Source organism: Oryzias latipes, chromosome 20 (assembly GCF_002234675.1).
Source record: "Oryzias latipes chromosome 20, ASM223467v1".
NCBI lineage: Eukaryota > Metazoa > Chordata > Actinopteri > Beloniformes > Adrianichthyidae > Oryzias > Oryzias latipes.
The window spans coordinates 24,306,219-24,326,193 of record NC_019878.2 but is presented as its reverse complement, the minus strand read 5'-3'; the positions used below and the strand labels follow the sequence as shown (position 1 = coordinate 24,326,193).

The 19,975-nt window shown below is 41.8% G+C and overlaps 1 long non-coding RNA gene across 2 annotated transcripts in view; it reads left to right on the top strand.

Annotated features, from left to right (window-relative positions):
- LOC110017287 overlaps nucleotides 1-19,975 on the top strand; it is a 128,128-nt gene that overhangs the window by 101,693 nt on the left and 6,460 nt on the right. Inside the window, exon 3 of one of the 2 annotated variants that reach the window (XR_002292649.2) lies at nucleotides 12,675-13,153. The exons of the other annotated variant lie outside the window; for it this stretch is intronic. This is a non-coding gene — a long non-coding RNA (uncharacterized LOC110017287). Of the gene's footprint in view, nucleotides 1-12,674; nucleotides 13,154-19,975 lie in introns of those variants that run through there. 2 annotated transcript variants of the gene reach the window in all.

Below are 19,975 nucleotides of genomic sequence, written 5' to 3'. Positions count from 1 at the left end.
CAACCCTCTCCCGGTGCAGAAAGCAGTCTTTGGTCTGGCTGCGGGGCTGAGTGGCACCTGCCAATATCCACTGCGCAGGTCCAATGAGGAGAACCAAGATGAGCCAGACACCAAGTCCAGAGACTCATCTATGCGGGGCAGCGGGTACGAGTCCTTCTTGGTCACCCCATTCAGCGGCCTGTAGTCCACGCAGAACCGCATTTTCGGACCCTTCTTTTTCTTGACCATTACAACCCCTGAAGCCCAGGGGCTGTCTGACGGCTCGATGATGCCGCCACGCAGCATTTCCTCAATCGCACTGTCAGCAGCCACTTGGTGGGCAAGGGGGAGGCGGCGGGGGCGTGTTTTAATCGGGCGGGCATCTCCAGTATCGATCTCATGATGAACTAGGTGTGTCAGCCCCACCTCATCCTCAGAAAGTGCAAAAATGTCTCTATACTCCAACAGCACCTTCCACAGTTCATCCTTCTGTCCCGGCTGCAACCCATCACAGCTGCGCCTCCAGATCTCCTTCACAGCTGTCACTCTGTCAGCCTCAACCACTGCGTTCCGCTGATCTGAGGGCAGTGGCTGCGTCTCGATCTTAGGTTGAGGAGTGGTGGGCAGCGGAATAGAGTAGGGCGGGGACAGGTCCTGTTGCATCTCTACCGCCCTTGATGTCTCTCGGGGTAAGCACTGGGCCCGAATGGGTCGGACCATGGGCACCTTAGGCCCCCCAGGGAACTCCAGGGTATTCCCCCCTAGGTCCAACACACATCGGGCTGCTCTCAAAAAGTCCAAGCCCAATATGCACTGATCCTGCACAGCTGCAACCCACACCTTACAATCCACCGTCATGCCACCCACTCGAATGTTCGCTGTCCCCCGGCCAAGCATGGGAGTCAAGTCCCCGGTCACAGTTCGTAGCTTGACAGCTGTGGGTTCCAGTAGCATCTCAGCTGGGACCATGTCGGGCCTGAGCAGGGTGGCAGTGGACCCTGTGTCCACAAGTGCTACACAGGACACCCCCTTTATGGTTATGGGAACGTGGCAAAAGTCCCCAACATGGGTCCAGCCCACAACTCTGGTCCACTCCGCACTGTCGTCTGCTTCTGGGGGGAGTTGAGCCTCCCTCCCCCGGCTGTCAAGGTGGGCTCCATCTGCTAGCAGATCATCAGGGTGGGACATGCGAAAACGGGTCTGTGACGTCCCTCCTACACAGACCCCGGGCCGTTTCCCTGAGGAGTCATACGCTTGGGGCACCGCACACTGATGTGTCCAGCCTGGCCACACACCCAACAGACAGGGGCGTCGCGGCGGAAGCGGCTACCCTTTTTCGGGGGCTGCACGGCCACGGTTCGGATCAGTTCTGTGAGCTCTTGGACCCATCCTGGTTCCTCTGGGTCGGGGGCTGCTTTTTCTACAACCCTCACAACAGGGTTGCAGCCAATGGCACCATTCTCAGCAGCAGCTCCAACCAGTTCTCTTTCCAGCGCCGTCTCCAAAGCTTCTCGAAGGGTGCAGGGGTGGGCCAGTTGCGTCTGTACTCTCAGGTCCCTCGGAGACAGGGCTCGGATGAACTGATCCCTCGCCAGCTCAGCTTGGACCGCAGCGGGCATGTGGGGATAGGCTCTTCTTGTAAGAGCTTCAATGTCAGAAGCCAAAACCCGCAGTGGCTCATCTGTTCGCCTCTGTCTGTTTGCTAGCTCTGAGCGCAAAATAGCAGGCTGGCCAAACTGTCCAAAACGCTGCTGCAGAGCTCCAACCAAAGCCTGGAAGTTGCCCCGTTCTTCTGGACTAAGCAGCAACAGACAATGGGAGGCCTCGTCTGTGAGGCACAGAGCCAGCTGGAGAGCTTTAGTGTCTTCCGACCATCCGGCGGCCCGAGCTAACAGTTCGAATTGTGCATAGAAAGCCTCCCAGTCAGCCTTACCGGAGTATTTGGGCGTTTTCATTGGTAGCTGGTTGCACAGGGCGCCGCCATGTTTATTTACATCCGGTATGTTGTTGTCACTTCCGGCGGCGGTGTTCGCGCCGGCGCCAACGTGAGCCGCGCGCGCGCCGAATCCAGCGTCCGCGGCCATCCTCCTGGCCGCTTGTTTCAGCCGAAGCATGTGGTCATACTCGCGGGAAAAATCCGTCTCTCGTCCCGGAGAAGTCGCATAATCACCATACTCCATCTCCTCCTTGATTTTTGGGCGAGCGCCGGTCCTGTCCCGCTGAACGGCCATGTCGCGCGCCGCGCTAGCTTGACTGAGTTAGCCGAAAACGCCGTTGTTTCACTTCTGACACCAGTGTAGCGTCCCACTGACGCAATAATGAAGCGGAGGCGACCGTTTCTAACCGTGAGGCTTTTTAATGACTTAGGAACAGTTACTGTCGGCCGTAACCACGCCAAATACAGCACAACGATAATCAGAACTTTCCATCAAAGCATCCATCCTCCCCCAACCCCCTCGTGCACCCACGACCCCTCCTTTATTGTCTGCTCCTCCGCCCATTCTCCCGCTCATCCAATCACACTGGAGCAACGATGTAACCCAGAACACATTAACAGAGTCCCAAAAACGTTAGTCGCTACACTATATTGGTGCTGCTGTGTTAATGTTTCAGATCAATTTAGATTTAATATTATTTATTGATTGAATTATTTTTTTCAGCATCAAATGGTTCAGTTGGTCAAAATGTTTCTAGTTTAAATAAGGAATGACAGATTTTTTTTATTTCAGGTACTTTCAGCTTCTTTTCTGTTTTAGACTAGAACAGGGTTTCTGTGGCTAAATAAAGTTAATATTTGTTGAAAGTGGATTTATTTTGCTTTTTTCTTTTGTTAGTGTTAAAAGATACAATTTTAGGTATACAAATTTTATAGATACTGACCTGATGTATTGTCACCGCGCGAGTGTGTCTGTGTGTGTGTGTGTGTGTGGGGGGGGGGTTATGGGGGGGGGGGGGGTCAGGGGGGGCGCGAAACATTTTCTTTTCCTAGGGGGGGCCTGGCAAAAAATAATTGAGAAGCACTGGTTTAAGAAAATATGTCTTAGACCTCTTCTTTTTTCTTTTTTCACACCCCACATAGCAGCCGTTTTAAGAAAAAGTTAAATTTGTATGACGACTGGATTATTTTTTGTTTATTTATTTTACATCTGTCAGTGGCCGCACAGGCACATTTCAAGGTTGCACAGTGGCAGGCGGGTGGTAGGAAGACCCCACCGTAATAATGGACTAATAGGAGGGTCTCTAAGGTTCCCAAAATAATCAGACTGCCACCGTCTGATTGTTAGATATCGTACGGTAGCAGAGCGGCACTCAGCAGGGCTGTTGACATGGGCCCGGCGATGACCGAATGACAACCTGGCGATCACGGCCACTGTGATTTCAAATGGGAAGACGGCATTGATGCTGCACAAAACTCATCATGGCAGAAAAAAAGGAGGCAAAGTAAAACAGATTAAAGCAATAAATTGAACATGGCAGAATACTATGAACTTAAAGCTCTCTTAAAAAGCAGTTTCTTTAGCTGTTCCTTAAAAGACTCGACATTGTCAGTCAGACGAGGTAATAAGAGTAATAAGGGGCGAGTAATTCGGGCTACTGCTTGGAAATCAAAGTCACCTGGGGCCTCATTTCTAAACGTTGCGTACGCACAAAAGAAGGCCGACGCCACTCTCTACGCAATAATTGAGATTTATAAAAAGCAAACTTGACAGGAAAATGTGCGGTCCTTCACTCAAGCTCTGACCCAGGCGTACGCACAAAAACGGGTGAAATGAGAAACAGCGACGCCGTCGGCAGATGGAAGAAAGACGTGAAAGTGAAAATGACAATACTGCCTCTCAGAAATAACATGACGACTTCACAAAGCAAGTCTTACAATTAACAGCCTACACGAAGACCCGTTTGATCGATCAGCAGTGAGACAAACAAAAAAATCAAACGAAAATTACAACAGAAATTCAAATGAACACTTATTTGCAGAAAGAAAAGTGACATATGTTCTGCAATATTGGCATGTTGTGCAATTCATCCTCATAAATAATATAGTTAACAGAACGAAATAATGTACAAAACTGATATTCCCGTCAATGTGTCCGTCTGGCGGAGCAGATATAGGTGCAGACAGACAGACGGACATATTAATTGTCCACTGGGGAAAGTTGTTTTCATAGTAAAACATTTCTTCATAAGCTATGGAATTATGGTGTTCATGCATATGCTTTCAGTTTGTTTTATTTTTGATAAAACAATGTATGGCGTATGTCTCAACCATTCACAAAGCAACAAGAAACTAGAAGGAGCTGCATTTCCAGAAGAAAATGCAGGGTTGAATGCTGTATTGCTGAATGAAAGCAGAAATATGATGAAAAAACATTGTAGAAGGAGTTAAGCATGAAAGCTGAAATTGTTGAAAAAATGGCTGAACTGTCCTGGAAAATCCTGGAATATTTTGAAAAGTTAAAGGACCAAAAGTCAAAGGTGAACATTGTAAAAGTAGAATGACCAAAACAGGTCAAAATTTGTAGACGGAGTTAAGCATGAAAGCTGAAATTGTTGAAAAAATGGACGTACTGTTGAAAATTTGAAGATGACGCTAAAATGGCTAAAAGTGCTAGCATCAGCATCATCAACTGACTCAAAAAAACACATTGTGAGTATCATATTGGTAAAAGCTACATGTTCTAAGTTGATAGAAAATCCACTTTTTTCAAAATGGCGGCTTTTCTATTAATTTTATCTCCATAGCAACCATTTTATGTTTGGGTCGCCTGGGGATGACGAAAAAATCAACGTCAGTTTCAGACAAATCGGAAAAAGTAAACCTTTGGACGTCCTTAGCAACGAAGTTTATTTGATAACCACGCCTACATTCCTTATATGTCCAGATCCAGTGAATTTCAATATGTTCAGTTCCAGCCATGGATGAAGTTTATTGCAATATTTGCTTCACATTTTGTCATAAAATGGCTTTCAAACTGTAGGTAGTGTTGCCATACCATAATAATTTCAAAACCTCTGTTGAAATCCAAAGCCTGGTGAACATTTAAATGTTGACTGGTGTCTCTAGCTGAAAGCATGTTGAAGTTACAATGGTTAAAAGAAACAAAGGTTTTCAAGGATTATCCTTGTATTTAAATGGAGCATAAATCCTGGAAAATCCTGGAATATCTTGAAAGGTTCAAGGATTTGAAGGACCAAAAGTTATAGCTGAAAGAATTAAGCTTAAAGAGTTGAACATGTCAATAGTTGAATGGTTAAAATAAGTAAAAACTGAAGTTTAAAATAGCCTCAATTTTAGGCACAAAATGGCTGCCAAAGAGTAGTTGGTGTTGCCATCCCATAATAATTTCAAAACTTATTTTGAAGTCCAATATCTTTTGAGCAGTTTATTGTTTGAACGGTGTTTCTAGCTAAAGGCATGTTGAAGTTGTAATCTTTGAAAGAAACAAAGGTTTCAAGGAGTCTCCATGTATTTTAATGGAGAAAAATATTGGAAAATTCTGGAAAATCCTGGAATATCTTGAAAAGTTGAAGGATTTGAATTACCAAAAGTCATAGCTGAAATAAGTTGAAAGAGTTGAACATTTTAATAGTTGAATGGTGGAAAAATTGGAAATGTCCGAACGGGGTCTTGAACCGGCGACCTCATGAACCATAACTTCCCTATGTATTTTAATAGGGCAAGAATTCCCGGAAAACCTGGAATATCTTAAAAAGTACTAGGATTTGAAAAACCAAAAGTCATAGCATCAATAAGATGAAGGAGCTGAACATTTTAAAAGCTGAATGGTTAAAATAGGATAAAAATTCTAGAAGGAGTTAAGTGCTGAAAAACGGCGGAAGATAGCATAACAGGAAAACAAAGGGTTGAATGCTTTAAAGCATTCAACCAATTACATTTGCGCTGATCAATTTCCCATTTCCACGTGGATTATTTTATTTTATTTTATTTTTTTCTTTACTTGTCCTGTCCAACAGCTTGGCAGACAGATGAGAGCTGAGGGCCTCTTGGGTTGGACATATTTTACTTTAACAAGAGGGGTTATTCATCTTCAGACAAACCAAAGGTATGTCTGAATAAACCCCTTTTGTAATTGAGGCCAAACTTTATTAATTTCAATCATGTTTGAAAATCTTTGGTGTTGGACCGGACGGAAAAGGAAAGAGGGGAAGAAGAGAGAGGGACGTTAGAGAGGGGAGGGTAGGAGGGTGATAATAGGAGGGGAAGGGGGGTAAGACCATGAAGCAGCATAGAGCAGACAGGTTTACTGGTTGTTAATCATTATGGTAAGGTTCAAATGTAGTACAAAAAGGGCGGGGCCTGTCCACACACACACTCAAATGTTATAAACACACCTGCTAGCTGCAAAAATGTCCACCTGTCGACATGTACACAAAACAGACAGTGTGAATGCATCTTTAGACAGCAAGAAGACTTGCTGGAAAATGAGGACGAGTGTCTTATGAGCCGGTTCCGACTTCCTCGATCCGTCCTGTTGGACCTCTGCGGGCTTTTGGGGGTGTGTCACCCGGTGCATCTGGCGCGTCGGCGTCCCCCTGCGCCTAAGTCACCACTCCACTTAAAAGGGATTCCCCAATAATTGCCGGTGTGGGTACCGGATGTTCTCGGGTTGCCGGATGTTCTCGGGGTCCTTCGGGGTCCTTCGACCGATGATGACGTCACACTATTTGATTGGCTGTAAGTTGCCACGACCAATGAGTTAACGTCGCTAAGTTTTTTAAAAAACTTTATTGACAATTGCGGTATCATACATTAACAATGACATTAACGTTAACAACGAACAATAACGATGTAATCAATATTGCCTCGAAGATCAGTCACCATTGCCAAATATAAAATATTGACATAGAAAATAAAGAATAGAGGGGGAAAAAAGAAACAATGAACATAACATACAAATAAATAAAAACATAAGTAAAATAAAATAAAGGAACATAGAAATAAATCTAAGTAGTCTAATACTAGTTAAGTTAGAGGTACTCGTGAAGTTTGTATTTCTGAACAAAACTAAGCAATTTCAAGCCATTCTTCTTTTTCATATAATGAAGTGATTGAAAGCAAAAACAGAGCTCTTTATTAAATGTTGTAAAAGTGATTTGGTCTTCAAAACTTGACCTCACCAAGATGGCGGTGCTCTCCTCCCATGAGGAACCATGTGATGTCTCCTCTAGTGATATAACTCATTTGAAGGACCCTGAAGGACCCCGAGAACATCCGGCAACCCGAGAACATCCGGTACCTACACCGCCAGTCTCTCATCAAGAGGGTTCAGCCCCGGTGTCCCCCCGCCCACCCGTGGCAGACACACTCTGGCGATGGAGCGCCAGACGTTTTTTTGCCTTGTGTTACGCCCCCTTGTGTGTCTAGGGGTGCTAGGGGGGGCATAACATAAAAAAGTAAAGGTTTGGCTACCAAGTTGACTGCAACACAAAACACCAAACGAATGTCTCCATAAAATATGACAAATTGATTTACAAATAAACAACCAACAAGAACTAAAAGTGAAGCTAAAAGGCTTCAGGGTGAACCCAGGCCAAAACAACAAACAAAACCCCAACTAACTGCAACATGTAATCTTACCTGCAAAGAAAGAAAAGGGAAATCAAAGACAGAACGCTAACCTCCCTAACCTAACAAAACCAGGAGAAAACATGGACTAAACAAAATGGAGGTTCACCCCTACAGCTTCACTTAAACAAAATCATAAACCAAAGGACTAAGCAGAGTGGGCACAGACAAAACTACAAAGAACTACGAAGTGCAACACAAACTAAAACAAGTGGAGAAGACATAAACAAAAATGGAGAAGAGTGCCAAGCTGCAGTGGAGACTGTTGCAGCAAGGCTCCCTTCCCCCTGACTGGATGTCCAAATGGTGGCTTTAAAGGCTGCCTCCACCAGCTGGTCCAATGGGAGGCCACACCCTTTCCACCACACCTGAAAATAATCAGACAAAAACAGACAAAGATCCAAAAAAATACAAGTCCCACTCTGATACAGAAATACTACACAAAACACAAAAACAAACAAACAAAACAAAATCAAATACGGCCACAGCCGTAACACTTGACTTTGATGTCCGACCATTTCTTTTTTATTTCGGCCACGGTCCGAGGTCGTGAGGCTACAGCATTTACGGCGACTGCCACCGTTTGCTACTCAAGTGCCTTTTTGGCATTAGTAATGCCCACACTGTGCCCTCCAAACAACACTTTTCTCCTCTTTTCCACCAAGCCATCCATAACTTCTACTTCACATTGAGTGAAGTTACGTTTTTTTCATTTCCTCTCTGTGTTGCCATGGTTTCGCAATCAATGAATATTCATTTGTGGGCGTTTCACGGACTATTTATGGGCAGCTATGGGCGTGTCATGAAGCCGCAAAAGCTGCGCTGCATTTAGGATTGGTTGGGATTTATTAAGGGAAAGATGCGTAGGATGTGCGTGCGCACGGTTTTATAAATCCGAATATTTCTGTGCGTACGCACGTCTTATGTTTCATCCGTGCGCCACTTCTGACGCAAATCCTACGCAAAGTTTTATAAATGAGGCCCCTGGAGTTTTGTAACTTGAGGTGACCTCCAGCCAGCGATCTGGCTGCAACCACCCTGTGGCTTCACAAAGGCGTCATCCTCACCCAACTGACTACCGCTGTCTACATTCAAGACCATGCCAACAATATTCACAAAACAATGAAATCTGATTCTGCCAATGCCTCCCCATCGCACAGTGGCAGTTGTGTTTGTGACTGTAGCATAAAGGACAAGACTTTTAATTGAATTCTTGGTAGGACCATTTTTCTTACCCCTTTGGCAGATTTATTTATGTCCTAGCTTGTTTGATAAATTCCACAAGTGGGGTAAAAATGTTTGACTTATTTCTGAGGGGGCTGTTTTTGCATTGGATGACAACAAAATTGTAGACTCGATCAAAGAGTAGACATCTGCATACCATCAGAGCCTTTACGCTCTCTTGTAAGCTAATTTTTCCTAAACTTTCCATGCATCCGTAAGGAAAAGCCCTGCTCTGTTTCCTGTTCACCACATCTGCCCAGTTTCCTCTTCTCTTCCAAGGCTCAGATGAACAAGCTTCTGCGACCGTCCCTAAATGACTGGAAGAGGAAGTGGGAGTCTTTGACGGCGCTGAGAGAAAGGGCAACATGAATGTATAATGCCGTTCAGTGTGTTGATGCCTCGGGTATTCAAGTGTGTTTGCAGGGAGGAGGAAGCAAAATCAGGGCTCTGCATAAACTCTCTTTGATTGACTGTTGATGAATCCTTCAGAGATCACTGGAGGTAAACTACTGTATAATGAAAGGGTTTGATATTGACAGCTATCCGATAAAATTCATTCCTGCATCCGGAAACCCCCCAGGTAGGCAAACAAGGATTTCCATTGAGTGCTGTGCTAATTAAATAAATAAAAACCATAACAACATTAGCCCTGAGTTTTTTTATGAGTGCATCCCTGTACTGCCACACTGCTCAGGCTCGTCTCTCACTTTCAATTTGGCTTGATCTTTTCTTTTCAATGAAATATTCATTACTCGCCGGCATTTCCACGTCTGCTTTGGAGACACTTTATCTGAAATCTAAACCTCAAAACCTGTGTCAGGAACTTATTGCTTTGACACTTAAAGAAAGCTGCAGGGTGAAATCCCTGAAGTAGATTTTTATTTGGTGATTTGGAGAAACAAGTCTGCCTCACCTGCAGCTATAGGTCAGATTAGGATTTGTTTAAAATACACGAAAAACCAGATTGTAAATTTGAAAAGAAAATTTGAGAAAAAGACATTGTCTATTTGAAGAAAATGAAAATTAAGAAATGTGAAAACAGTTTTGAACTTCAAAGTACAAATTGCAAACTTGAATGAATTATTTGAAAAATATAAAGAAATCAAAGAATAATTGAAAATTATAAAAGAAATAATTATACATTATAAAAGTAAAAATTAAACCTAAGACTTAACAAATAAAAAAAGAAAATCATGTGTATATGTATTCTCAACTTTTTTTATTTATTTATTATCAAGAATAGGTGCTTTATTTCATTCCGTGATCTTGAGTTAAGTCGTTTTTATGTCATTTAAATTATGTTGAGGAGACAAACTGAAAATATTTTAGCAGACATGGCTGTTGTCTCCTTGTGTGATGATCCTACACATCCTATCTACTCTGTAACCCTTGTTCTGTCCTAGGGACTTTAACCTTGGGAGTGGGGTCATCTAGACCCACTAGACAGTGGGTCTAGTGGGTCAATGATTTGTGATCTTCACTGGTGTCCATGGATTACATGAAATCTTTCCACCTTTATCCACCTTTGTCATGGTAGGGAGAACACGTCAATGTGAGGGGGGGGGGGTCATATAAGATGGCACAAGGGTTAAATAAGATTTGATATGTAGCAGATAGTTGTGAAGAGATTAGTTGTCTAGTCTTTTTACCCTCTGTCACCACCAGGCAGAAAAGAATATCCTTGCATATTTATCATCTGCTTTAAACAATTTAGCGGAGACGAATAAGAGAAAGCTGCAAAAATATAAAATATTCTCATTGATAAACACCATGGTGGTCACCATCATTGACCGGCGGTGTCAATGATGTAAACTTCCACGATCCAACCCTGAAGGCTAAACTCCGGCTTTCCTCACCTGTTAATTTTCTAAATACATTGTTGGTTTTGACACTCACTGTCATTGGTTCACTTCCACTCTTTCTACCTCTAGATTATTGTGACATTGTTGGTGAACCACACCAGGGTTCACTTGCAAGCTAACCTTCCTTTCATGTGGATCCGTGTTAGCATGTGTGTTCTTCACCAAAGTTCAGGGGAGCTTCTGGAGCTGCCAAACAAAGAGCAGACAGACTTTACTGTTGAGTAAGCAGGTCAGCTTGAAAGTGGCCCCATTCCCTGAAGAACCTTTTAGGAACAGGTGGGGACAACAAAGCAGCATTTATGGGAAACAAATATATATATATATATATATATATATATATATATATATATATATATATATATATATATATATATATATATAAAAAATAAGATGAGTTTGTTGTGAAACAATATTCATCATCTGAGCTCCACTGAATACCTTTGTGATGAACTCAAGGCTGTCTGAAAAACCTTTTTTCTTATTCAGAATAAGCTCTTCAGATGATAACTTCTTAGATGCTATTACCCAGAAATGATGCAGAAACTGAAAAGGTGAACTTCAACAAGAAAAGTATCTTTTTATTCAGGAAAAATCTAGCACTGATAGTAAATCAAAAATACATATGTCCTCCTGCTATTCAGACACAAAATGTATGTCTTCTGCAAAACAGACATCGCCTTAAAAAAATCCATCCTTCCAGGTAGGGCTGAATGATTTGGGGAAAACTTCCAATGTGCGGTGATAGTGATCAATATGACAATGTGGCTTACAATGAATGAACAAAAAGGAAAACCAAAAAGCGCCATTTCCATTTCACTTCAGAAGTTTGGTTTAAATAAAAGTCAACATAACTTAAACTATTTTGCAAATGACCCACATTTATATGGAGGTGAGCATCTATTTGATTGGTCAGCGACATGAAGGGATCTATTCAGTAGATCAATGATGCAAAGGGATCCAGTTGATTGATCAGATGTATAAAGCGGTCTGTTTGATCTGTGGAATACTTCAATATACTACTCCCTGAGAATGTTTTAGCATGTGTGCAAACATTTCAGGAAATAATTTATCGCAGTTTACACCGACTTTTACGATACGCATTTCAAACAGCCCGATATCGCGATGACAAACACGACCACATCTAATCAATTTACGATTTATTATGCAGTCTCCAGACAACATCAGCAATGCAATCAGAGCCAGGAGGAATGTAAAGGATTTGATTTGTGGCTGCAGAGTCCAGGCAAATGCAGAATTATCCAGCAGAAGTGAGTCCTGCCAGATAAAAACTCTGCAGCCGTTGATGACGCGGTGATGACAGTCAGGGCTGCAATCAAACCGTGGCGGCGCGTCCGTGAAGTCAAGTGTCTAGGTGGAGCTGTAAACAGGTTTGTCACTTTGTCTGGAAGTCGGTCCAAAAACACAAGCAGGCATGTCGCTTTTAAAACTGTCCTGAGATCAATGGACATGAAAATGAAGTGACAATAAAAAGATGGCGACTCTTTGGACCTCTGATGTTGGTTTTAGTGGTACTCAGGATTTTTTAGATATGAACTGGGATGTAAAAAAAAATGTAGGAAAAGACTTTCAACTAAAAAATTCAAACTTGTTCCCCATCTTCGTCCTGTGGTTTATTTTTGAATTAGTGAGCGTTTTAGGATTTGTAAAGGCTTCAGATCAGGGTCCAACCTCCCAGAAACAGTTTCTCTTTCTTCATTGAATGTTAACTTGTGTTTTTCATGTTCATGACATTTCTTACTGCAGAGCCATAAGGCTCACATGTAATGTAGTTAGATCTAGAAATACATTGTGTAATAAGTAGAACTGTAGGGTAAGCTAAACTGATGAAGGATGTTTTCTTTACCTGGACATCTTTAAAAGTTCAACTTCAACTTAAGCTGCAGATCTTTAAATAGGTTTGAAACTGTGCCAAGCTGATGATTGAGCTGTCAGCATGATCAAAGGCAGAAATCCTGCAACCTTCTTTCTGTTGTGTATTCTTTGTCTCTGTTGCTCTAAAGTGAACCCTCCATGACATCATAAACTAAGCGATCACCTTGAGTGGACCTCTGCTCCCCCCAAAACCCCAAATGAAGAAACAGTCAGCGGCTCACTCGGGGAGGGGGACTCGTGCACCCTGTGACTCCATCTGTGGCCGCCATCCTTTCCCGACACGTGAGCCCCTGGACTCGCGTCAGCGCACCGCCGCTCCGGCGCATGAGCGTGGGATTGCTTTGTTGTTGCATCAGTATGATGCAGGGCTGCTCTGGATCTATGCGTGTGGTGTTTATTCATTCATTTATGGAGCAGCTTCTCTGATCCCACTTCACAGGGAATACAAAGGCCTCGTCCTTTTCACCGACGCAGATATGAGTCTCAGATAAAGCAGGTAAATGAACTCAGTCAGTGCAGATGATTGGATGGGAGATCAGATCAAAAAGAACAATATTTTTTTCCCTTTTTAAATGTTAACTATGATCTTGAATAAAAATAATTTTAGAAAATCTATGGAATAAACAGACTTTGGTCCCATTTATCTCTCATTCCAAATATTCAACTTTATTTGACTGTAATTGTTAATTTATTTCCCTGGTCTATTGCACCTCCAATGTATTTTTTTATTTTATTTTTGTAAGCATATATGTTTTGTAGAGTTGCCAACTTTAAATAATGTTATTACTTCAAATATAATTATGTTCACTTTGCAAAAATAATTATATAATCATAATATTTTACACAATGTGTTTATTTAACTTAAAAAATCTCTTATAAAGAAAAACAATTCTCCAAACACGTTAAAAAAGTAACTTTAAAAAGTGAATAACTGATGCATTTTTCTACCCATGAGGCTGGTATTGTTTGTACACTATCAAAAGTACAAGTTATTGTTTATTGTATTTTATTGATGAGTTCATTTTTTTTAAAGGAATACGGTCAAGCAGAAGACCCGCCCCCTTCTCCCTAGGGAGCAGTGATGCAAAGTTTCAGTTGCACATTCTTTTCTTTTTTCTGCAGAAAAATGAGCTGCTGCTTTAAAATGCTTGTGAACAAACAAAAGAAGAAATACATCTTTTTTAGGAGCGTCTTTGAAATCAGACAGACCAACATAGATTGATAACTTATTCCACTCCTAAGGAATATCTGCCTTAATAAACATATATTTCTGTAACATTTCATCCTTTCAGTGGAGCAGAGAAGAACTGAGCCCCAATTTTGTAGAAACTTCTAAAACTGGTTAAAAAAAAAGAATTTCCTCTTTTAGTGTTTTTAAACCTTTTTGTTTTGGTGAGATTATTGAAATAAATTATATTTTTTATCTTTAAACTTACCATGAATTTGCAGAAATGAGTCAAACCAAACACCGGTTGAGTGATGGAGAAAACCTGAAAAGATGGGCTCGCTTCCAAAACTGTTGAATCTAAAGTAGTCAGACTGAGATGTTTCGTTATCACTAGTATCTTAAACCATTCACTATGATGTCAATTTAATTATCTTAAAAAAAAAAAAGGAAAGTTAATCCCAAAAACGTTAAAGTTCTCACAGAAAAAGAAAAGTTTTGGTTTAGGGAGCAATTACTGTTGACATTGAGCAAGACTGGGCAACTACGACGGAGTTTTAGGGCCACGGTGAGGAAAAAAAATTCTGGCCAACATGATGAAATTAAAGTCGTCATGTCGACTTTAATCTCGTCATGACGAGAAAAAACTCGACACAAAGTTTCTAGCGCTGAACCCCCCCCCCTGCGCTGAGTCTTTCAGGAGTATTCAGTGTTATGGCTAATGTTAGTGAGCTACTGGCTTTGTATTTAAGAGTTTACGACACAGTTTTATGGCCACCAAAAAAAAGTAAATTTACGGGGAAAAATTAATAGATTAAAAAGGAGAAAACACCGAAGTTGTCTGTTTATCGGAGCCTAGCTTGAAGATGAAATATGTAGAGCCTTTTGTGAAGCTTTTATTTCCGGATTATAGGTTTAAAACAAAGAGATTCTGAACCTTTTGGCGATTCAAAATCAGATTATTGTCAGTGGAGCCGTCTTTCCGGGGTTCGGTGTCGATAAAGCGGACTTTCATATGTAAAATAAGGAGCTCAGAGACACGTTTGGGTGTAGAGGACCGCTGCAGCCTTTATTCTCCTTTTCATTCACATAACCTGAAGTTCATCTGTCACATCACGTCATGAACCTGTCATCCGATCACCAATGCGGAAGTAAACAGTGTTACATACGCCCCCTCCTGCAGATGAAACGTTCCATTTCATCATTAAACAACAAAGAGGAATGAAAATAGTCTGTTTTATTAGCATTACAACGTTGAAAATGAAAAAAAGTGCTTCTCCTCCTCAGACGGAAGCGTCACACAAACGTAGAGATCTGGTCTTTGGTGGAGGAAGAAAGGATTCAAGCAAACAGCTGCAGGGTCACCCGATGGCTTCATCATCGGGCTGCAGTGATCCTGCAAACCAACCATCAATAAATAAGACTTTGATGAATCGTAAATCAATCAAATGAGCCTCCAGACATTTGGAACGTTATCAATAAACATTCAGCTCACCTGTTCAACAAAGTTTAGTCGGTCAGCTCTGCTGCTGCACGGCGTTCACCTGCTGCTCTGCGTGCACACTTCCACAATAATCTCGTGAATTTAAGAGTTTTTTTCTCTCTCGCGCAACATTGCGACTTTAATCTCGAAACTTTATTTCGACTTTTATCTCGACAAGATGAGTTTTTTCTTGAAACTTTGTGTCGAGTTTTTTCTCGTCACTTTAATCTTGCCACATTGGCCAGAATTTTTTTTCTTCACCGTGGCCCTAAAACTCCGTCGTAGGGCAACCTTAGATTAATTTAATCTAGATTTATTTTTGTTGTGGTTGTTTCTTATTCATTTGATTCGTCTAATGATGTGACATGTTTTATTTAATCAAAAAATTGAAGATATTCTTTCTATCCAAAAGAAACAGCATTTTTAAAAACATACTATATTCCCATTTTCCTATTAAGAGTTGCTCCCGTGTGGTTGTATGTCTACATCAATATTTGAAGAGGAATCATTTCAAAAATTAAACAAAAAACAGAAAATCTGAAAAAAAGGAAAGAACAAATGAATTTAGGTGGACTGATTGTCCCTAAACTTCAAATCAGCCATCAAGAGTGAAAGTTAAAATCATTTAAATCCAAAAGTTTCCCTAACAACGTCGTAACAAACATGTTTTTCTTTTCTGCATCTGTCCATGTGACCATAAAAATGCATTTATCCTACAAATGAGCTCAACTTTTAGGCCAAATGTAAATGACGGACAGGCATGCGAGGCGGCGTCGGAGGAGAATGCATGGTGACCTTTAGCTGCGAGGGTGTGGAGGCTAAAGAGACTTAATCAAATGGAACCCTGCCTGCTGCGGCGCGGCCTGACAGGTGCTGTGTATGAGCGCTGAACCCAGCTATGAAACCTGCTAAATGATTAATAATAGCCTGTAGCTCTATGTGTGATGTGACAAAAGGGAATGGCTATTAGCAATTTCTGCCTGCCATTTCGTTTCTGCCTCATGCAAACAAAGACCTTTGGACTCCCACAACTTGCACCACCTGCGGTGCGTGAGCTCGTGTTAGTTGCCAGTAGCCAACACGGCCCCTCCACACGCCACCACCACCAGTTGAAACTCAAAGTTGAAACGCTTCTGGCCTCGCAGCACATCTGCTCACATTGCCCATGCGCAATTAGGGATCAGAGACCTCAGATCAGGGCGTCACACCAACACGTCTGGACATTTTGATCTGCAGAAACCCCAGAGTTGGCGACCGCCAAAAAACAGGGCCCCTCGCAGTCGAAACGGATCTCTGATGCCGTCCTCTTGTCCAGCTCCTGAGCAGAAATGCGAAGTAGAGCATAAACTAACTCTGTGGTGGAACACATCCATCCTGTTGTCATGCTGCACCACATCCCTGCATCCATCATGCTTTATATTGCACTCAAGGTCACCGTGTAATGAAGAGATCCTTTAACTGCAAAAAATCTGCGGGCCCATAAAGCCTTCCTGCCCGCGTGCACGTGACCAAACGTCAGTGTTTAGAGGATAAATGTGTTTTCCTCTCATGCTCCTCTGATGTTGCCGGAGTACATTTTTCTCATTCTGCTCAGAGAGCAGAAAGCCCAGGGGAAGTCTAAGTAAGCATTTCCTCCATTCAAAGCACCACCTTTAATGGCTACAACACCACCGAGACACAAACCCTGTCCTCTTGACTGTGAAGGCGCCTTAACCAAAAGCTGCCAATCGATCCCACTTGTTATTTCCAAAAATTAGCATCGTTTTGTTGCCTGTTCAACAAGCGCTCACTAATTCAGAGAGAAGTTCAGTTTGTTTCCAAGCTGCCAGTTGATTTGGTGAAACGAAAAAGGTTTTGAGCTCCTCTCGTCGCTCCTATCAGCGCTTGATGAACGACTGCATGCATTAAGCAAAAGAGTGAGTAATATCCGCTGTAGCAGCTAAGTAGCATCTTGATGTACTACAGTACCTTTGAGGACAGGTTACCAGGCTTTAAAAAATGAACAGACCTGCTCGCTCCACTCATTGCTCTGCCTTGTCCTGGGGGAACGGTGCATGGTGTGTTGCTTTGTAAAGGAGCACATTAATAAGGAAAGAGCTTGTTCCTTCGTGTAGTTTAAGTGTTTCTGGAGGGCATCCACCATGTCCTCCACGCTCTTTGGGTTTGGAGGTAGGAATATGTCCTATTCCTTAATGGATTCTCCACACATCACCGTTCCCTCGAGGAGCGATGCATGTTGTTTTTTTTATCTTTGCAGATGATTTTGTAAAGAGCTCACTAGTTTACTTAAAGAAAAATTTACTTAAACAATATTTTTCAATATTTTTTTATTGAACTATTGTTTTTCTTTGTGAAGGGTGCTTATACTCCAGTTTTGATAATGATTATCAAAGTGATTTGTTTAAAAAAAAAAAAATATATATATATATATATATATATATATATATATATATATATATATATATGTTAAATTCAAAGCAATCTCTGCAGCTGAATGATGTTTTTAGGTCTGTGTAAAGTGGACAGACCAACATTTTTCACATATTTTTTATCGGCCTTGGAGAGTTTTCTTCCTCCAGTCATGCTCAAGCACCTATTCTCAAATTGGTTTGGCATTTCTCAGCATTGCCGCTGGCACAGATGTAAAATAAAAGCTAAATTGTTTTGAGTAAAAAGTGATGGGAACAGCAGAGCAGCGGCGGAGGCCTGGTATGGAGCCGGGCGCCGAAAAAAAGATGGAAACATTCAATGTGTTAGCTCTTATTTGTTTTCCCTTTAGAGAAAATATGCAATCGCCTCCTTGCATTACGGACACAATAACTGATTCAGAAGATGGTTCCAGCTCAGCAGAGGTCATCTCAGCTGTTTACAGAGCTGCTCTCTGCTGCAACCATCGCAGAGCGTCACAGTGAGGAACTCACAAAAACACCTGATAGAGTGACAACATCCAAACACTGTTGACTCGTGTGTTGTGTTGAGTAAAGCCCTCCTCAGAACCAATTGTTTCCCTTTTGCTAAAGAACAATTTTTGGTATTTTTTTTTCAAATACACATGTAGCCAGGGTAAAAAATGGGACAAATAGAAAATTTCATGAATAAATAAATAAATAAATTATTTTGTTAGTTAATTTATTTTCTTTATGGAAGCTCATTTGTTGTTCTTTGTGAAGCATTATGAGTGAAATGTTATTTGCAGTACTTTTAACAGTGTTTGACTGTAGTTTTTTTGATTGAAGTTATGTTACGTGCATGAGGAGTTTGGAGGGGGAGAGCGGAAAAAGAGAGCGGAGGAGAGTTCCGGTTTTGGCAGAGAAGGACTGAGCAGCTAATGAATGCGTTCGTTCGTATGCCCAAGTAATATAAGTTTGTGCCGTGGTTCGTCCACGAGATGGTCCACTTAATGATCGAGGGCTGAAAACGTTGGTAGATTACAGTAAGTCTTCGCCCAGGACTTGTGACTGTTGGATACTGTGACGTTAGCCTCGTATGTAGCCGACGCTAACAGGTTTAGCAAAGGACTGAGTTGCCGTCCACAAGATCGGCTGAATTGAAAAACTCTGAGAAGACTGTTCCCGGACTGGAGAACGAGCGTTTCGATCCAGATAGCACTCTGAGCCACCCAGGAAGCTCAGAGGACGTTTCCAAACGAGACGAAGACGAGGAAGTGGTGACTGTTAACGGCAACGCCTGTTTCAAAATGGAGTCGGAGCTGTGAGTCGGAGTATGCCATTTCCGGACAGGAGCCTCGCGAGGAGAAGAGAAGTTGGTTGGATTAATACTCAAGTGCACAAGGTACCTTATTTTATTTTGCTGGTTCAGTGAAGCGACTGTGGAGTTTTTGGTCCCTACGAACACAAACATCGATTCAGGCCTGCAACGTAGGAGTTCAAAGGGGGTTTGCCGGCTTTAGCATAAGATAAAACAAAGTTACTGAACTGTGATTGAGCGTTTTGCCTACACTGTGAGTGTGTGATTTTTATTTGTGTAGAAGAGTCTATATTTTGCTTTATTTGGTATAAAATCACCATTTTGTTATTGCTTTATTTTATATTCATTTAATTTTCATTAAAAAGGGGTTAATGTTCACATTATAACTTGTGTTGGGATTTTATTGATTATTTGGTTTTATATTCACTGTGGAGTTCACGATTATTTTAAATAGTTTCATCGATCCAAAATATTATTACTTTCAGTAAAATTGATCAGAGAATAAGAACCCAGAGCCCACTCATTTAATCTACGAGTATAAAAGGGCTACACACATATAAAAAAGTGTTTTTTAACGGCATCTTCATTTCAAAAGCTGAGAGCAGCATGGTGTGCAGACTATTTCTCACACAAACCTTCATAATGTCTTCATCTACTTTCAGCTCAACGTTCATTCACGTCGGTTTTGGATCACGTTGGTCTGATGCTTCCTAACAAACAGGCAGGAAAAACCAAAACGAGAACAGCTGCAGAACATCTCTCTCTAACTCAACAACCCGTGGGGCCAGTCGGGGCCAGCTCCCCAGTGGACAATCCCTCCAAATATTCACCAGATTTTCTAATCTTTTGTCCTAAATGTGTCTGTGTTTCGTAAATGATGCCTCCTAGCCAAAGTTAGCCCCCACAAACAAGTTGCCCTACAAAAATACATCAGTGCTGCCCTTAAACTAGCAAACCGAAAAGCTCTCGCCTTCAGAAAATCACAGCTTTTCCTACTTTTTTGAGCTTGTCCTTCAAAGTACAGCAGACAATTTGAATCTGTTTTAGTAGCGGCACATTTGTGACAAACACAG